This window comes from Scylla paramamosain, chromosome 22 (assembly GCF_035594125.1).
Source record: "Scylla paramamosain isolate STU-SP2022 chromosome 22, ASM3559412v1, whole genome shotgun sequence".
Lineage (NCBI taxonomy): Eukaryota > Metazoa > Arthropoda > Malacostraca > Decapoda > Portunidae > Scylla > Scylla paramamosain.
The window spans coordinates 16,020,071-16,036,872 of record NC_087172.1 but is presented as its reverse complement, the minus strand read 5'-3'; the positions used below and the strand labels follow the sequence as shown (position 1 = coordinate 16,036,872).

Genomic DNA, 16,802 nt, shown 5'->3' with positions numbered 1-16,802 from the left:
AGAGAGAGAGAGAGAGAGAGAGAGAGAGAGAGAGAGAGAGAGAGAGAGAGAGAGAGAGAGAGAGAAGGAAAAAAAATGTGAAAGTGGGTTTTGTTTGATGGTAATATTTGTGAACTTCTGATGGGGGAGAACATGGCAGGAGAGTTAAGTGAACATATGTGTGTGTGTGTGTGTGTGTGTGTGTGTGTGTGTGTGTGTGTGTGTGTGTGTGTGCGGGCAGCCAGTTAATGTTTGCATATATCCTTGGGTGCGAGGCTTTCCTGTTTCCCGAAATAGACAGACAGGGACAGTCTTGAAGAAGGAGGTAGAAGGGAGTATCTCTCTCTCACACTCTCGCTTTCTCTCTCTCTCTCTCTCTCTCTCTCTCTCTCTCTCTCTCTCTCTCTCTCTCTCTCTCTCTCTATTCATCCATCCTACTTTCTTAATTTCTTCCACGAATTCCTTCGTGTTATTACGTCATCACCTTTCTCCTAGAGAGAGAGAGAGAGAGAGAGAGAGAGAGAGAGAGAGAGAGAGAGAGAGAGAGAGAGAGAGAGAGAGAGAAGGGGGTAGGAAGGAAAGAAATGGGAAGTGACCTCCTGGAAGTGTTAGTACTGCTGCAGGGAGGAAGGACAAGAGTTGAGGGTTGCAGGGGCGAGGAGGAGCAGGGCGGGTGGAGGGGAGGGAGGTGGAAGGAGCAGGAGGAACAGAAGGAGCAGGAGGGGGAGCTTCATGTAAGGTCACCGGGTATTTAAGAGTGACCAGCCGGCGTGCTAGGTCAGTCCCCGCGCGTCGACATTACCGGTAGGAGGTGCGCCCGTCCCCGCCGCGTGTCCTTGTCTCACGCCTGTCCTGCACTGCTCGTCATGCGACACACTCACGTACTGCAGGGCCAGATGGACGCCCTTTGTTCACCTATATAGATACATACATACATATTGAACATGCATGCATACATACATAATGCGTCACAGCCACGTACATCACCAGTTGGACGTCTTTTACATACATACATACATACATACATACATACGTACTACATTCGTGAAATTTAGCGGCTATTTTTTAGTTATACATACATACATATATACATACATTAGTGGACTTGTTCCGTGCATACATTAAGTTCGGGATATGAGAGAGAGAGAGAGAGAGAGAGAGAGAGAGAGAGAGAGAGAGAGAGAGAGAGAGAGAGAGAGAGAGAGAGAGAGAGAGAGAGAGAGAGGTTAATTTGTGTGTGTGTGCGTGTGTGGGAAGGAAAGGGAGGGTGGGTGAAATTTTAAAGTGTTTGTATGCAGTGTGTGTGTGTGTGTGTGTGTTTGTATGCAGTGTGTGTGTGTGTGTGTGTGTTGAAGGATGCACTGTAACATGCAATGGGTTTTTCCGAAGTAGCTATATCGTTATTTCCGCTTTGGTGCCTTATATTGCTGGGCTGTGTCGGAAATGTGTCAGTGCAGTGTGCGCACTTAAACCTTCTGCCCAGGGATCTTACCTGTACAACTCTGAACAGTCCCTGGTGGAAGCTTTTGTGTAACGTTCAAGAGTGCTTTCATGATTTTAGTGACAGATCGAGAATGATTCTGGTTCTCAGGAGTGTTTTCATGATTTTAGTGATATGTCGACAATGGTTCTGGTTCCCAAGAGTGTTTCGTGATTTTACTGATAGATAAACAAGGATCCTAGTTTTCAAAAGTGTGTTCATGACCTTGGTAATATGATTCAACAACGATTCTGGTTCTTAAATGTTTTCATGATTTTAGTGACAGTTTTACGAGAATTTTATATTATCTGTGCGGAAAAAGACAACACCTATGTGAACCCGGCTAACTATCTCTGTGGTCTGTGGAAATGGTCCTGATGAGAGAGCAGGTGTTTAGTGTGCCGCGCCCGTAACTCTATGACCGCGGTGGCCTCTGCTCGAGTGTCTTAAAATGGTCTATTGCAGCTTAACCCTTCACCGCTAGACAAGTTTTCCTCATAATCACCTGCAATTTTCCAGGCACTTATATTCGTACAACATCGTAAATGAGAGAGAGAGAGAGAGAGAGAGAGAGAGAGAGAGAGAGAGAGAGAGAGAGAGAGAGAGAGAGAGAGAGAGAGAGAGAGAGAGGAAAAAATAGTTACTCGTAGTTTATTTTCTTACTAGCCAGAAGAATACGAGAAAAAAAATAAATAACACCTTTTGATCTTTTTTTTTTTGTACTTTTTTTTCCACATTGCTCTGAATTTCAAAGGATAACCACAGAATAAATATATTAAGAGTATAATTTTGAGAGGCACCAGTGATTGCGAAGTGAGTGGTCGAGCAGGGAAAGCCTCTGCGTGACTCTGGGCTTACTTTTGCTCAGTGAACTTAAATAGGGTGAATGAAATAAGACATGACATTAATCTGGTGTCCTAAACATTCCGGGGTCAGACTTTAAGTACTTTCAATACTTTCACTGCGATATAAAACAGTTCAAGGCATTAAAAGTATTGTCCAAAGTGAATGAAGTAAAACGTGATATTAATCTGCATTTCTAAACGTTTCGGCTTCAGATTTCAGCGCTAGATTTAAAGTACTCTCAACCCTTTCACTGCGATATAAAACATTTCATGACATTAAAAGCATTGTACAGAGTTTTACAAGCAGGCTGAGTGAAATCAAACATATTAATCCGTATTTCTAAAAGTTCCAGAGTCTGATTTCAAGTACCTTCAACCCTTTCACTGCTATATTTTCAACCCTTTCACTGCATTTCAAGGTATTAAAAGCTCTGCACCTTTTAAGAATTTTTACACCTGCTGTGGAGAAAAAGAGAATTAAAAGAATAGGTTTTTTACACTGTTTGCCCAGTGAAATGTTGACATATGGCTGTTGAAGATAAAAGGAACTAAAATGATAAGTTTTCTAATGTTTAGCCAGTGAAATGTTTACACATGGTTGGTGAACGAAAAGAAAAATGCCTCACAGTGGTTTGTGGATGACTAACGAAGTGCGGGATGGCAGTGAGAGTCAAAAGCCTGTGGTGGAAATTATTGGAGGCTTCAAGGATATATTCAGAATGCAAGTGATAGGATTACGTACCATCAGAGAAAAGAAAAAAAAAACACAGAAAGAAAAAGACTGAGAACCTTATTAATGATCTTGGTGGCCTTTCAAAACAATCATGAAGAGAGAACAATGCGTTAAGGATGCAGGTCACAGTGTCATTACCGGTCAAAGGTCAAAGCAGGTGAGCTTCAAAGAATTTACATGCTCAGACTTACGAAAAGAAATATAAGTAAATAAAAAAAAATAAATAAATAAATAAATAAATGGAGTACCGCCCTCGCACGGTATCATAAGTGTACAGTTTAGCTAAAAGAGTACCACAGTCATGTAAAGGAATACAAATAACAAAGAAATCAAGGACGTATATAGAGGAACTGAGATCAGGTACTTCATTACGTTACACAGGCGAGTGAGGGGAAACAAAATAAAGGAAAAGAAAGGTAAGAACGAGGTGGATGGTGAAGATAAAAGCGAGAAGGTAAAAAGAGATTGATGGGAAGATAAGGGGGAAACAGTAAGAGGACGGTCAGGAAGACGGTCAGAAAGAAGTGATAGAAAAAAAAGGAAGCGAAAAATGGAGAAAATTAGGAAGTTTAGAAGGAAATAAAAGAAAACGTTTCATTTGTTAAGGGTGACTTTGGAGATTACAGTTATTATTATTATTATTATTATTATTATTATTATTATTATTATTATTATTATTATTATTATTATTATTATTATTATTATTATCATTACTACTACTACTACTACTACTACTACTACTACTACTACTACTACTACTACTAATACAACTACAACAACAACTACTACTACTATTACTACTACAACAACAACAACTACTACTACTACTACTACTACTACTACTACTACTACTACTACTACTACTACTACTACTGTAATTAATGTATCTAGAATAAGCTATATACTGTAATGTCAAATGTAATAGTTTAATTTAGTACTCAGTGAACCTTGATTCTCTCTCTCTCTCTCTCTCTCTCTCTCTCTCTCTCTCTCTCTCTCTCTCTCTCTCTCTCTCTGTGTGTGTGTGTGTGTGTGTGTGTGTGTGTGTGTGTGTGTGTGTGTGTGTGTGTGTGTGTGTGTATCTGTTTGTCTGTCTGTCGTTGAGTATTATGAAAGTGTCCTAAAAATATTTGAAGAGTGACGTTTCGTAATGGCCCTCTCTCTCTCTCTCTCTCTCTCTCTCTCTCTCTCTCTCTCTCTCTCTCTCTCTCTCTCTCTCTCTCTTTTAATATTCCGTTTTCTTATAAATTTTCGTGTTTATTTTCCTTGTCTCTTATGTTCACGGTTTGATATTTTTATTTATTCACTTCTTTTAGTTTCCTTTATAATGATCACTTCTGTCTTCATTGATTCCTCTTATTTACTTTCATCTCTTTTGGTTTTCCCATCTCGTTGTTTTTCCTTTCTTACATTATTCAGACTTTGACTCTTACCCTGATTGTTTATATTTTTCCTTCTCCTTCTCTTTATATTCATTCTTTGTTACATTATTCCTAACCTTCCTCCTTCTCTTACTACTACTACTACTACTACTACTACTACTACTACTACTACTACTACTACTACTATTATTACTACTAAGCCCGTAATGGCAGTTTTCCCTTTGTTTCTCCTTCACTTTTAGTTTCCCACAATTCCTCTTCCACCTACGCTCTCCCTCTCCTCCTCTCTCTCCCTCTCCTTCCTCTCCCTTTCTCCCTCCCTCTCACCTTGGTTCGGCCTTCATACGGTCATTATTTACAGTGCTAACCTTTTGTTCCATTTCATTTCATCATTATCCTGTTCGTGGTAGAGAGAGAGAGAGAGAGAGAGAGAGAGAGAGAGAGAGAGAGAGAGAGAGAGAGAGAGAGAGAGAGAGAGAGTTGGGAGGGGGTGGGCAAATAATGTATCGATTTTATTCAGAAATATCGACACATATTTTATTTTTCTTATTGTTCTTATTATTACTATTCTGTTTTTATTATCTTTTCTTGGATTTTTTCACTTATTTAAAATGTTTTTTTCTCTTTATGTGTGTGTTTTTAGTTATTATTATGATTGCTTATATTATTACCATTATTATTGTTATTATTATTATTATCATTATTATCATTATTTGATTTGTTTTTTTACTACTACTACTACTACTACTATTACCACCACCACCACCACCATTACTCCTTAATTCTTCCCTTCCGTTCCGTGACCAAGAATGAGGCAGGAAGGAAAATAAGAAGAAAAAAAAAAAAGAGAAAAGAGGAAAAAAAAAAGAAAAAAACTGAGGTGGTGAACTTTTGGCTTCTCATTGAACTTAAGATTAGAGGGAAAATCCTGAGATACGTTTTCTCTTTTACTTTTTTCCTCACATTTCCTCTTTTTTCTATTTTATTTGATCTTTTTGTACCGATATTGCCAATGAGAGAGAGAGAGAGAGAGAGAGAGAGAGAGAGAGAGAGAGAGAGAGAGAGAGAGAAGGTAATTAGTTTTTCTAACTTGCCGAAAGAATACGAAGGTAAAGGTGGCTTTAGAGTCATCTGTGCTCTCTCTCTCTCTCTCTCTCTCTCTCTCTCTCTCTCTCTCTCTCTCTCTCTCTCTCTCTCTCTCTCTCTCTCTCTCTCTCTCTCTCTCTCTCTCTCTCTCTCTCTCTCTCTCTCTCTCTCTCTCTCTCTCTCTCTCTCTCTCTCTCTCTCTCTCTCTCTCTCTCTCTCTCTCTCTAGTGACCTCAACCCAATTCTTTATTGAAGTAAATTAAAGCTGAATGCATAATTTAAATTTCGAATGTGATTATAATAGTAATAATAATAATAATAATAATAATAATAATAATAATAATAATAATAACAACAATAATGATAATGATAATAATAGAAATAATCGTCAAAGGTGTCTTTGCTTCAGTTTCTCTCTAAGAAAACAGAATTGGATTCAGAGAGAGAGAGAGAGAGAGAGAGAGAGAGAGAGAGAGAGAGAGAGAAACATGGAAGAAGGAAGAGAGGTGGTACAGGACAATAAACACCTAAACAGGAAACTACGAATAATAAGGAAGAGAGAAAAAAATAAATAAAAAAAAGCCTAAGATACAACTAACATAATCTAACACAGTAATAATAATAACTACAACTGTTCATAATTACCATCTCTTTCATAATAACATCCTATCTTGTCCTTCTTTTACGCTAGGTGGCAAATGTTATACCCAAATATAGGTGGTGGGGGTGGTGGTGGTGGTGGTGGTGCTAGTGGTGGTGGTGGTGGTGGTGGTGATAAAAGGCTTAAGTTTACAATTCTTCTAGTATAGAGTAAACACAGGAAGAACAAACACCAAAGGACTTGTGATCTATAAAGAGTGTGTACAAAGAGGAAGAGGAAGACAAAACGGACGAAGAGGAAGAGCCGTAACAAAAGGAGGAAGGGGTAGAGGAGGAAGAGGAGAGGGTGAAGGGAAATTATGGGTGAGGAGGGAGACGAGGAGAGTGGGAAAAAATGAGAGAGAGAGAGAGAGAGAGAGAGAGAGAGAGAGAGAGAGAGAGAGAGAGAGAGAGAGAGAGAGAGAGAGAGAGAGAGAGAGAGAGAGAGAGAGAGAGAGAGAGTAAGAGACAATTCACAGTAAAAATGAATCGTTAAATGATAATAATGGTAGTAGTAGTAGTAGTAGTAGTAGTAGTAGTAGGTTGTTAGGTTAGGTTAGGTTAATAAAGATAATAATAATAATAATGATAACAACAAGAACAACATTACCACCACCGTCACCACCACCACTACCTATCCAAACAACAACAAAAAATAAAATAAATAAATAAATAAATAAATAAAATAAATAAATAAATAAATAAACAAAACACCACCACACACATGTATAACAGGAACAAGAGCAAAGCCACTAACTCTAATACTACCAAACACTCACTACATTGCAATTTCCCCAGTGACTTGAAGTTCCATATTTAGCAACAATGCGAGTCTTGAGGGTCACCGCGAGGCTACACACACACCCCACCTTGCATAGGCCACACCACGCGACCCTCACACTGACCGTCTACCAGTTTTTGTCACCATTTCTGCCTCATTCTGCACACTTTCCCCGCGTGACCTTGCTTATCTCTAAAGGGGGAGAAGGAGGAGGGGGTTACGAGGCCTGCTGACGGGAAGAGGAGGCTTAGAAAGAAAATACTAGGGTTGTTTTACAAATATGTAAGTCTCCCATTTTACAGTTCGTTTTCTTTGATTGTTTTCCTGGTGTTCTCTTTTGGGTTTGTGAATGTTTGTTTATTTGTGATTTTCGTGTTTCTAAAATGGCTTGATATGACTGGAGGGTTTGTGGAGGTTAGAAGAACGGAGGTGAAGGAAAGTGAGGGTGTTAAGGGTGAAGGAAGTGTGGAAAAAGTTGAGAAGTCAGAGTCAGAAGGGGGAAGAGGAAGAGAAGAGGAAGAGAAGAGGAATGGAAGGTGGAGGATCGAAATAACGCAGTTTACGTTTTGGTTTGCAAGGAGTGGGACATCGTGTGCTGTACTGACTCTCTCTCTCTCTCTCTCTCTCTCTCTCTCTCTCTCTCTCTCTCTCTCTCTCTCTCTCTCTCTCTCTCTCTCTCTCTCTCTCTCGTAGTGTTATCCGCTTTCCGTCGTTCAGTGTACAAAAAATAATAACAAGTGAAGGCCATAAAATTACGTGATTTAGGTGAAAAAAAAAACAAGAAAAAGAAAAGATTTACTTAACACCTCAGTTGGGAAATTACCTTCCTCACAGGTCAGGAGCGATTCCCTGGAAAGTTTATAAAAAGACAACAGTGAAAAAAAGAAAACTGTGACAGAACTGTAACTCTCAAAGAAAACGTGTACCACCGGACGAACTTTTAAAAGGGAAACTATCGCAGAAAACTCTGTCAACTCGAAACTGCACCACTCAATCAAAACTCAGGAAATAGTTTGGTGATCTAAGGAAGCAGATCACTGACAAAGCACCAAACAGCTGAAGGTACTGAAGAACAAGACCCTTCGCTAACTACCATTACAACTATTATCACTCAAGAGGACTCGTAACACCAAAAATCAACACCAAACTAAGAAGAACAAGCGAACAAGTACAACAGCCGGTATAACAAGAAATCACACACCACAACTACTACCAATATCACCAAGAGGACTCATAACACTAAAAAAAAAAAAAGCCAAAACAACACCAAACTACCAAAAACAAGAGAACCACCACCACCACCACCACCACCACCACCACCACACCAACAACAAACAACAACACAACAACAACCCTTTAAAATGCAGCTAGTGAACGCCTCAAGCCACGAGCAGGATAGCGGCAGGGGGAGGCAGGGGGGAGGCAGAAGGATGTCCTCTGTCCGCCGCCTCTCCACCATACGCGTCACCCTCAGCCAGACTATGGTGAAACCTTGCCATACACGACCCTGCCACCGCCGCCATCCTCGCTGAGCAGACCCGCCATCTTGCCTCTCGGTATGTCGCGTCAGACCGGATCGAGACGCCATCTTGGTACTTCTTGTCATGTTTTTGTTTTTTTGTGTTGAATTTGTTTTTGTTTTTTATTGATTTTTTCTTTGTTTTGTTTTCGTCTCTTGTTTGATTTTATTTGTTTTAGTTTAATATATGTTTGTTGTTTATTTTTTTTTCCCTCTAATTCATTTTCCTCTTTATTTTTTCTTTTTTTCCTTAGTTTTATTTATGTCTTTTGTATTTTTTTTCTCTCACAGTTTCTATCTCCATCTTTAATTTATTTTGCTATGTTCGCTTTCATTTATTATCTACTTTTTTCCTTTTCTCTTTTTTTTTTTTTTTTTTGAGGCGCCCTACTGCTACTTATCTCTCTCTCTCTCTCTCTCTCTCTCTCTCTCTCTCTCTCTCTCTCTCTCTCTCTCTCTCTCTCTCTCTCTCTCTCTCTCTCTCATTTATTTTATTATGCTGGCCCTTATTTTCTATTATTTTATTTTTCTCTGTGTATTTTCTTTTTTTTTCTATTCTGCAGAAGTGAAAGTGTGCTTCGTAAATACCATGTTATTATTTGTGTTATTAGCCTCTCTCTCTCTCTCTCTCTCTCTCTCTCTCTCTCTCTCTCTCTCTCTCTCTCTCTCTCTCTCTCTCTCTCTCTCTCTCTCTCTCTCTCTGTCTCCAAACCAGATTCAAGAACATAAATTTATTCACTTCATCTTAATAAAATAAACACACGACACAACTCACAATAACAATCATTCTATATTTTGTTTAGTATTCTTGTTAAGCATCTGTTTGTGTGTGTGTGTGTGTGTGTGTGTGTGTGTGTGTGTGTGTGTGTGTGTGTGTGTGTGTTTTCAGGCTTGATCTGAGAGCCCACGAGGTCATGCTCAACAGTTTCCAGGTTATTAGGTCACCCCCATTACCTCCCCCCATTACTTGCTCCACAACGACTCTTCTAACTGGCTCCCCCCCATTCCTGGTCCCCACAATCCCTCCTCCTCATGCTCTCTGTCCTCTTTTCTCCTCTTCATTTTCCTCATCAGTCTCTCTTAAGTGTTCAAACGTATAAGAAGAGCAATTATAACTACTCTTCCTCCTCCCCCTACTACTGCTACTCCTTATCTTCCTCCTCTTCCTGCTGCTACTACGTCTGCTAGTACTAAATGCCTGTCTATTCCCTTCCCTACAGCAAGATGAGGAGGCGACAAAGCTCTGACTCCACAGACATCGACCTAGAGGTGCCAACTGATCCTTATATGCAGGTAAGGAGACTTGACCTTGGTTTCCTTAATTAAGCTGTCTTTGGCCCCTTCTTGACTGTCCCTTGGTTCTTGTCTTTTTTTTTTCTTGTCAATTTTTTTTTCTTTCTTTTGTTTTGTGTGTTTTCGCTTGTTTATTGTATCGTTCCTTTTGTTTGTTTTTAATTTTTTTCTCTCTCTTTCTCTCTTGTTGTTTTCTTTCTTGCTTTGTTTCTTTCTTCTTTTTTCTCTCTCTCTCTTTCCGCCTTGTCTCTTCCCTCCTTTCCTCTCCTCTCTTCTTCCTTCCTTTTTTTTTATCTCTCTTTTCTTCTCTCCTCTCCCCCTCTTCCCCTCTCCTCACCTCACCTCACCTATCCTCGCCTTCTCCATCCTTTCCTTTTCTAACGGGATCTATTTTTATCTTATGACTCACTACATATACTTTTTTTTTTTTCCATAACCTTTTATCTTATTTTCATTCCAAGAACATGAAGCAACCACCTCCCTATTTCTTTCCCCCGCTGCAGGCCATTGTGTGCGTGCGTGCGTGCGTGTGTGTGTGTGCATGTGCCTCGGGTTGAGTGTCCTTTACTGAAGCTTTTTTCCCCTCGTGTCTCTCTGGCATTAAGAACACTCACTCGACGGGACAATTTTCCTAACAAGAAATCACATTGAGGGAAGTTTTTGTTCGTGTATTACCACATATCCAGCTCATTACACACGGGTCTCTGAAGTTTCTCGTGCATAACTTCGCTGGCTTAGTCATCATACCATCTATTTATCTATCTGCCCATGTATCAATGTAGGTATTCGTGTATTTATCTACCTATGAGCACTAGAACAACTTAAAGACATAATATCAGACACTTTTTTCCCCCTTTACTCTTTACTTAAGTTATCCTCAAAATATCAGCTATTGTTGTCTCAAAGAAAACGGAGGCTAGCGGTGACTAGCATAAAAGTAACTATGCAACTTTTTATGGGTCACTTGACTTTATGTTGGTGCACTACGTAGGCATCTTCCTGCTTCCTAGGTGCTTTAACGTCTGGGTGCCTTGTGATATTTGTGTGTGTGTGTGTGTGTGTGTGTGTAGAGAGAGAGAGAGAGAGAGAGAGAGAGAGAGAGAGAGAGAGAGAGAGAGAGAGAGAGAGAGAGAGAGAGAGAGAGAGAGAGAGAGAGAGAGAGAGAGAGAGAGAGAGAGAGGTTTACTAATAACTCATAATATACTTACATTCTCAAGTAAATAGAGATATTACCATGTTTTTTTTTCTCTTAGTTTTTAACTTTGCTTATTTATTTATTTATTTATTTATTCATTTGTGATTTTTATTGGAAGACGAGCAACTTGTACTTATGACTGGTGACTAGTGAGCAGACTAAACTTATATTCACTCTATTATTATTATTATTACTATTATTATTATTATTATTATTATTATTATTATTATTATTATTATTATTATTATTATAGACAGACAGAAGCATTAACTGTTCAACACAAGTTCACTAATGCACGACAAGAGATGGAAGAAACAAGAACATTCTTCCTCTCTTTTTTACCGCTCTTTGAAGGACAGCCTCAGAAATACATAGGTGAGGAAAAGAAGCGGAAAGAAAACACACCTTATGTATTTATCCATCCTGTGTTATTGTTTCACCCGTTTCTCAAGGGCAGCCTTACAAACACGTAATTGAGAACAGATGAAGAAAACTTGTGCTATCTTTTTCTATATGATTTTTAACTAAAGATTACATACAATGGGGATAAAAATGAGAGAAACATGTACTCTCTTTCCCACAATCCTTTGCGTCCTCTCTCAGTGACAACTTCAGAAATGTTTAGGTAAGGATTGTAAAATTATAGTACCATGGCCACTCTCTCTGTTTCTCTCTCTTTCATTACTATTTGTACCATCTCTTTGCTGCTTCTGTCAGCCTTTCGTAGCATTTAGGAGTGCCGTTAGAAAAAAGAAAAAAAGATATTTGTATGGACACATTGAAATAAAAAGACGGAAAAGAAAGTTAAGTGCGTCCTTTCTAGTATACAAAAGTACGTATTTAAAAACTGCAGCATGAAAATGTGTCCAAAAAGCTGAGGCTATGAGAAAGCAATAAAACAATGTGCATTAGTGAAAGGGATGAAAAACAACCTTGAAAATCCACAAATAAAGATATAAATATCACAGAAACACGTCGTTTTTATACCTTCCCTTATTTTTAACCCCAGTAAGACCAGTAACTAGTATTACGCCCCCTGACAAGAACACCTAGTCTCAAAATGCGCATATTAAAAGATAAGCTTAAAAAACGTGCCTTATATATATTTTAAATCTTTCATTCCCTTTCAAGGACAGACAAGCACACAAGTAACTGCTAGAAATCACGAGGGTATGAGAGAAATGATAACCTGGTAAGCCACAGCTCGGAAAATTACCACATACCTCTGTCTGCCTGTCAGCCAAATTCGGGGGTGTGTTCAGGACTCAATTGGTGTCCCCGTCATGCATTCCCGTCCCTTCACATGCGTGGCTGGCGTAGTGTGAAGTGCAGGCCGCCACCATTCTATATCCCTCCTCTCTCCGTTATTTTTTATCACTATTTTTGTGTCGTTTTGGTTACCTATTTATCATCGTCTTTCAGCCTTCTTTTCATGTGTTTCTCTCTCTCTCTCTCTCTCTCTCTCTCTCTCTCTCTCTCTCTCTCTCTCTCTCTCTCTCTCTCTCTCTCTCTCAGAACCTCATCTTTCATGCATATTCTGATCATGTTTCTTTCCATGAATTCCTTTACACTTTCTTCACCCGGCGTGACTGGCTAGCTGACAGAAGCCGTGGGAATTTGAGGAGCTTGCATAACCATATACATCCTGTTATGAGCCTGTTGCTATTGTGAAAGGCCAAGGCTGGGAGGGAGGATTCCACGGCGGGCGTTGCAGCGTGGTCACGTGATTGGCGGCGGTAAGATCCCCGGAATAGAGAGAGAGAGAGAGAGAGAGAGAGAGAGAGAGAGAGAGAGAGAGAGAGAGAGAGAGAGAGAGAGAGAGAGAGAGAGAGAAGTACTGCTATATAGTGTAGTGGGGTATGTATTCTTTTAGACACATTGGGCATTATTGAGTGTAGTTCTCATATGTTATAGGAATGATGAGGCCGGCATAAGAGAGAGAGAGAGAGAGAGAGAGAGAGAGAGAGAGAGAGAGAGAGAGAGAGAGAGAGAGGAGAGAGAGAGAGAGAGAGAGAGAGAGGGAGTGGTGCTATAGCATTCTGAAGCAACTAGGGGCTTATTGAGTGCTGTTTTTAGTGGCCATAGAAATTAATATTCGTTTATATCACTGACGTTTATTTTGATTCAATTTGGTTTAATGTGTTTATCTTGTTTTACGTATTGTTATTTTCTATGTAGGTTTTCTAGTAGATGATCTGTCGTGTTTATTTTCTATTTATCTATTTTATTTCTTGATTTTGTTAATTTGTTGTTATTGTTTTTCTTTATAGTAATATCGCAAAAAACATCACTTAATTAACACACGAGTCACGGAAACAGTCTTAAAATCCTCAGTCACTTCCTCTACTGTCTGCGCAAAACAAGCGGGATAGTATGAGGGAGTGGCCTTAAAAATATTTCCCGCTGGACTTGACTTACTTATTTATTTATTTACTGGTGGGTTCTTGTGAAGATCAGCCTTCATGTGCACTTCTTGTTAGTTCGTATCAAGTTAGGTTAGGTCAAGTTCGGTTAGGTTGAGTTGGGTTAGATTAGGTCTAGGTTAGGTTAAGTTGGGCTACGTTAAGTTGAGTCGGGTTAGGTTAGGTTGTGTTGGTTTAGTAAATCTAACTTAATTTAACTTAACATTACCCCATTTCCACTGATATGTAGCCATTTATTACTATTACTAAAGGTGGTAATGATAAAGAAAAAAAAATCAGTGGATATGAATTTTAAGGGGAAATTTAGTCGATATTATTTGATTTACAACTGTGTTCAAACAAGCATCAATTATATACGTACTTGAAGGGACGAAGTGGAGGAGGGAAAGGGAGAAAGTGGGAGGAGGAGGAGGAGGAGATGAGGAAGGAGGAGGAGGAGCTGGGGAAGGAGAAGGAGGAGGTGGGGAAGGAGGAGGAGAAGGAGGGGAAGGAGAAGAGGAGGTGAGGAAGGAGGCGGAGGAATAGAGGACGAAAGGGTCACACCACCAGCTGCTGCCCCACACACACACACACACACACACACACACACACACACACAGTATTCTTATCACTTTATTCATCTCACCCTCACCTCTCGACAGGAACTACAGTGCAAACTTCTTTTTTTTCCCTCATCTTGCTTTACTCGTCAGCGTGGCCCACTTTTTACCCAGGTAGAGTCGAGGTAACACCCGTTAAATTAAGGTACTCACCTGATTAACTAAATACATGGTGTTTGTCTTCTTCTTCCGCTGTCCAGGTAACTTTCACACACACACACACACACACACACACACACATACAATCTCTCTCTCTCTCTTCTCTCTCTCTCTCTCTCTCTCTCTCTCTCTCTCTCTCTCTCTCTCTCTCGAATCGTTCTCTTTCATTGTTTCCCTCAGGATTTCGTTTCTTTTCCCTTTTTTCTGCTCAGTAACATGTGTTTCTATGTATTCAGTCATAGTTCATGCCGTGATTTTCTTCTTCTTCTTCTTCTTCTTCTTCTTCTTCTTCTTCTTCTTCTTCTTCTTCTTCTTCTTCTTCTTCTTCTTCTTCTTCTTCTTCTTCTTCTTCCCTTTGTTAATTTCTATCCATACTGTCTCGTTACCAATAAACTAATCCGGAGAGAGAGAGAGAGAGAGAGAGAGAGAGAGAGAGAGAGAGAGAGAGAGAGAGAGAGAGAGAGAGAGAGAGAGAGAGAGCTCGTGTGAAGGATGATGGATAATGGAGCCCTACCATGGTGTATGCTTTCATTAAGACTGTGTGTCGGGAAGATTACAGAGGGCAGACTCAGTAAACCATGAAAAAAAAAGGGAGGAAGAAAACGAGAAACAGAGTATGGAAGTAGAAAAATGTGACCTAGTTGCTTTGTTGTGAATTATCAGGGAGGAGTCTACCTTGTTCCAATCAATTTATGGTTTTATCCGAGAGAGATTATTAGGTGGTGGTAATGATGGTGATAATAAGGAGAGTGATAGCGCAAGGGTGTATTATGAAGAGGTGATGATTATGAGATAGGGAAAAGATAAAATTAATTACTTCACTGGTATTTAAGACAAAGCTATGGATCTTATGAATAAAAAAAATAAGGGCATGCAATGAAGATTTAACTCTAATAAAAATAAGAATACGTTTAGTGACATATAGAGTGATAACAATAGTAATTACTGGTAAGGGTACAAGATAACAGATGATTGATAATGGCAATAATAACAAGAAGAAAAGAATAATGGCTTTGTAACAGTAAATTTCAACAGTCCTTTTGTGTTCTAAGGTTATTTTTCGACTGCGTATTGTGGAGGCCTTTGTGTGTTGCTGTTTTGTGTTCGTTATCGTCTGCTGGAGAGGGCGGCGGTTGGTGGTGGTGGTGGTGGTGGTGGTGGTGGTGGTGGTGGAAGAAAGGAGGCATGCAGGAAAGTGTAGAAAGGAAATGCAAGACAAGAGTAGTAAATATATAAAAGGAGAAAAAGGAAGTTATTTTTAAGTTAGGCTGAGAGAGAGAGAGAGAGAGAGAGAGAGAGAGAGAGAGAGAGAGAGAGAGAGAGAGAGAGAGAGAGAGAGAGAGAGAGAGAGAGAGAGAGAGAGAGAGAGAGAGAGAGAGAGAGAGAGAGAGAGAGAGAGATACAGACAAACGAAGAACCAAACAGACAGACAGATAGAATGATTGACTAATTAACTGACTGACTGATAGATAGATAAAAAGACAGACAGACAAACAGACATAAAAAAACACAGATAGACAGGCAGACAGATAGATACAGACAAAAGAAAGACCGACAGACAGACAAAGAGACAGACAGACCAAATAAATCTCTATACTTTTTTTTTTTAAGGCAATTTAATTTCTAGCCACAAAAATTTCTCTTCCCCTGATGGGTCATTTTCTGATTGGTACCTGACCTTACCTGAGAGGAGAGGTGGGCGTGCAGGTAAGATGTGAAGGGAGGAACGGAGGAGAGTGAAGTGAGAGAAGGAAACGGAGCAGAAAGGATAACGAATGAGAAAAAAAGCAAAAAAAAGAAAGAAAGAAAGAAAGAAAGAAAGAAAGATATAGAAGTAACGAGAGAAAAGGACGAGTTATGAGGTTAGAGAGAGAGAGAGAGAGAGAGAGAGAGAGAGAGAGAGAGAGAGAGAGAGAGAGAGAGAGAGAGAGAGAGAGAGAGAGAGTGCTGAGCTGCATGAAAACTGGTTATCTGCAAATACCTTTTCCTTTTCGAATCTCTCTCTCTCTCTCTCTCTCTCTCTCTCTCTCTCTCTCTCTCTCTCTCTCTCTCTCTCTCTCTCTCTCTCTCTCTCTCTCTCTCTCTCTCTCTCTATCCACTTCTTTTGTCTCTCACCTACATGACGATTTTCTCTTTTCTTCCTTCCTTCTTTCCCTTCTTCCTTCCTTCTTTCTTCCTTCCTTCATTCCTTTCTTTCCTCCTTTTCTCCCTTTGGACACCTTCTCTCCAGCCTCATCTCGCTTCCTTTCACATAATTGCCTTCTTTCAAATCCTGCCCCTTCACTTCATTTCCTTTTGCTTACCACCGATTCATCTCTTTGTCTTCTTTCTGTTCACTTCGTTTCCCTTTTCCTTGTTTATCCATATCTTTGTCCTCCTGTCCATTTGTTTCCTTTTTCTTTTCCACCTCTTGCTTCCATTCCTCATTTGCATTAATTTCCTACTTCCCTGTTTTTATTTTTACTTTTTTTCTTATTTTCTTACCTTTGCTTTCCTTATACATCCTCCTTTTTCCTCCGTATTTTCCTTCATCAACATATTTTTCCCCACCATCTCTATTTTTGCATGTAGTGTTTCCTTCGCAATACTTCGTACGTTTTGTTTTCTCCATCTTTCTTTTTTTTTTCCCCCAGTACTCTACACTTTTTTTTTTTTTATTATTCTCTCACTCCCCCCCACACTCTCTATC

At 39.6% G+C, this 16,802-nt stretch overlaps 1 protein-coding gene across 1 annotated transcript in view; it reads left to right on the top strand.

Moving 5' to 3' along the window:
* Window positions 1–1,259: 1,259 nt before the first annotated feature.
* The window catches only part of LOC135111674 (uncharacterized), a 29,808-nt gene continuing 14,265 nt past the window's right edge, over window positions 1,260–16,802 (top strand). Inside the window, exons 1-3 of the transcript XR_010273870.1 lie at window positions 1,260–1,509; window positions 7,760–8,481; window positions 9,665–9,737. The gene's annotated coding sequence lies outside the window, so the exon portion shown is untranslated. The remainder of the gene's footprint in view (window positions 1,510–7,759; window positions 8,482–9,664; window positions 9,738–16,802) is intronic.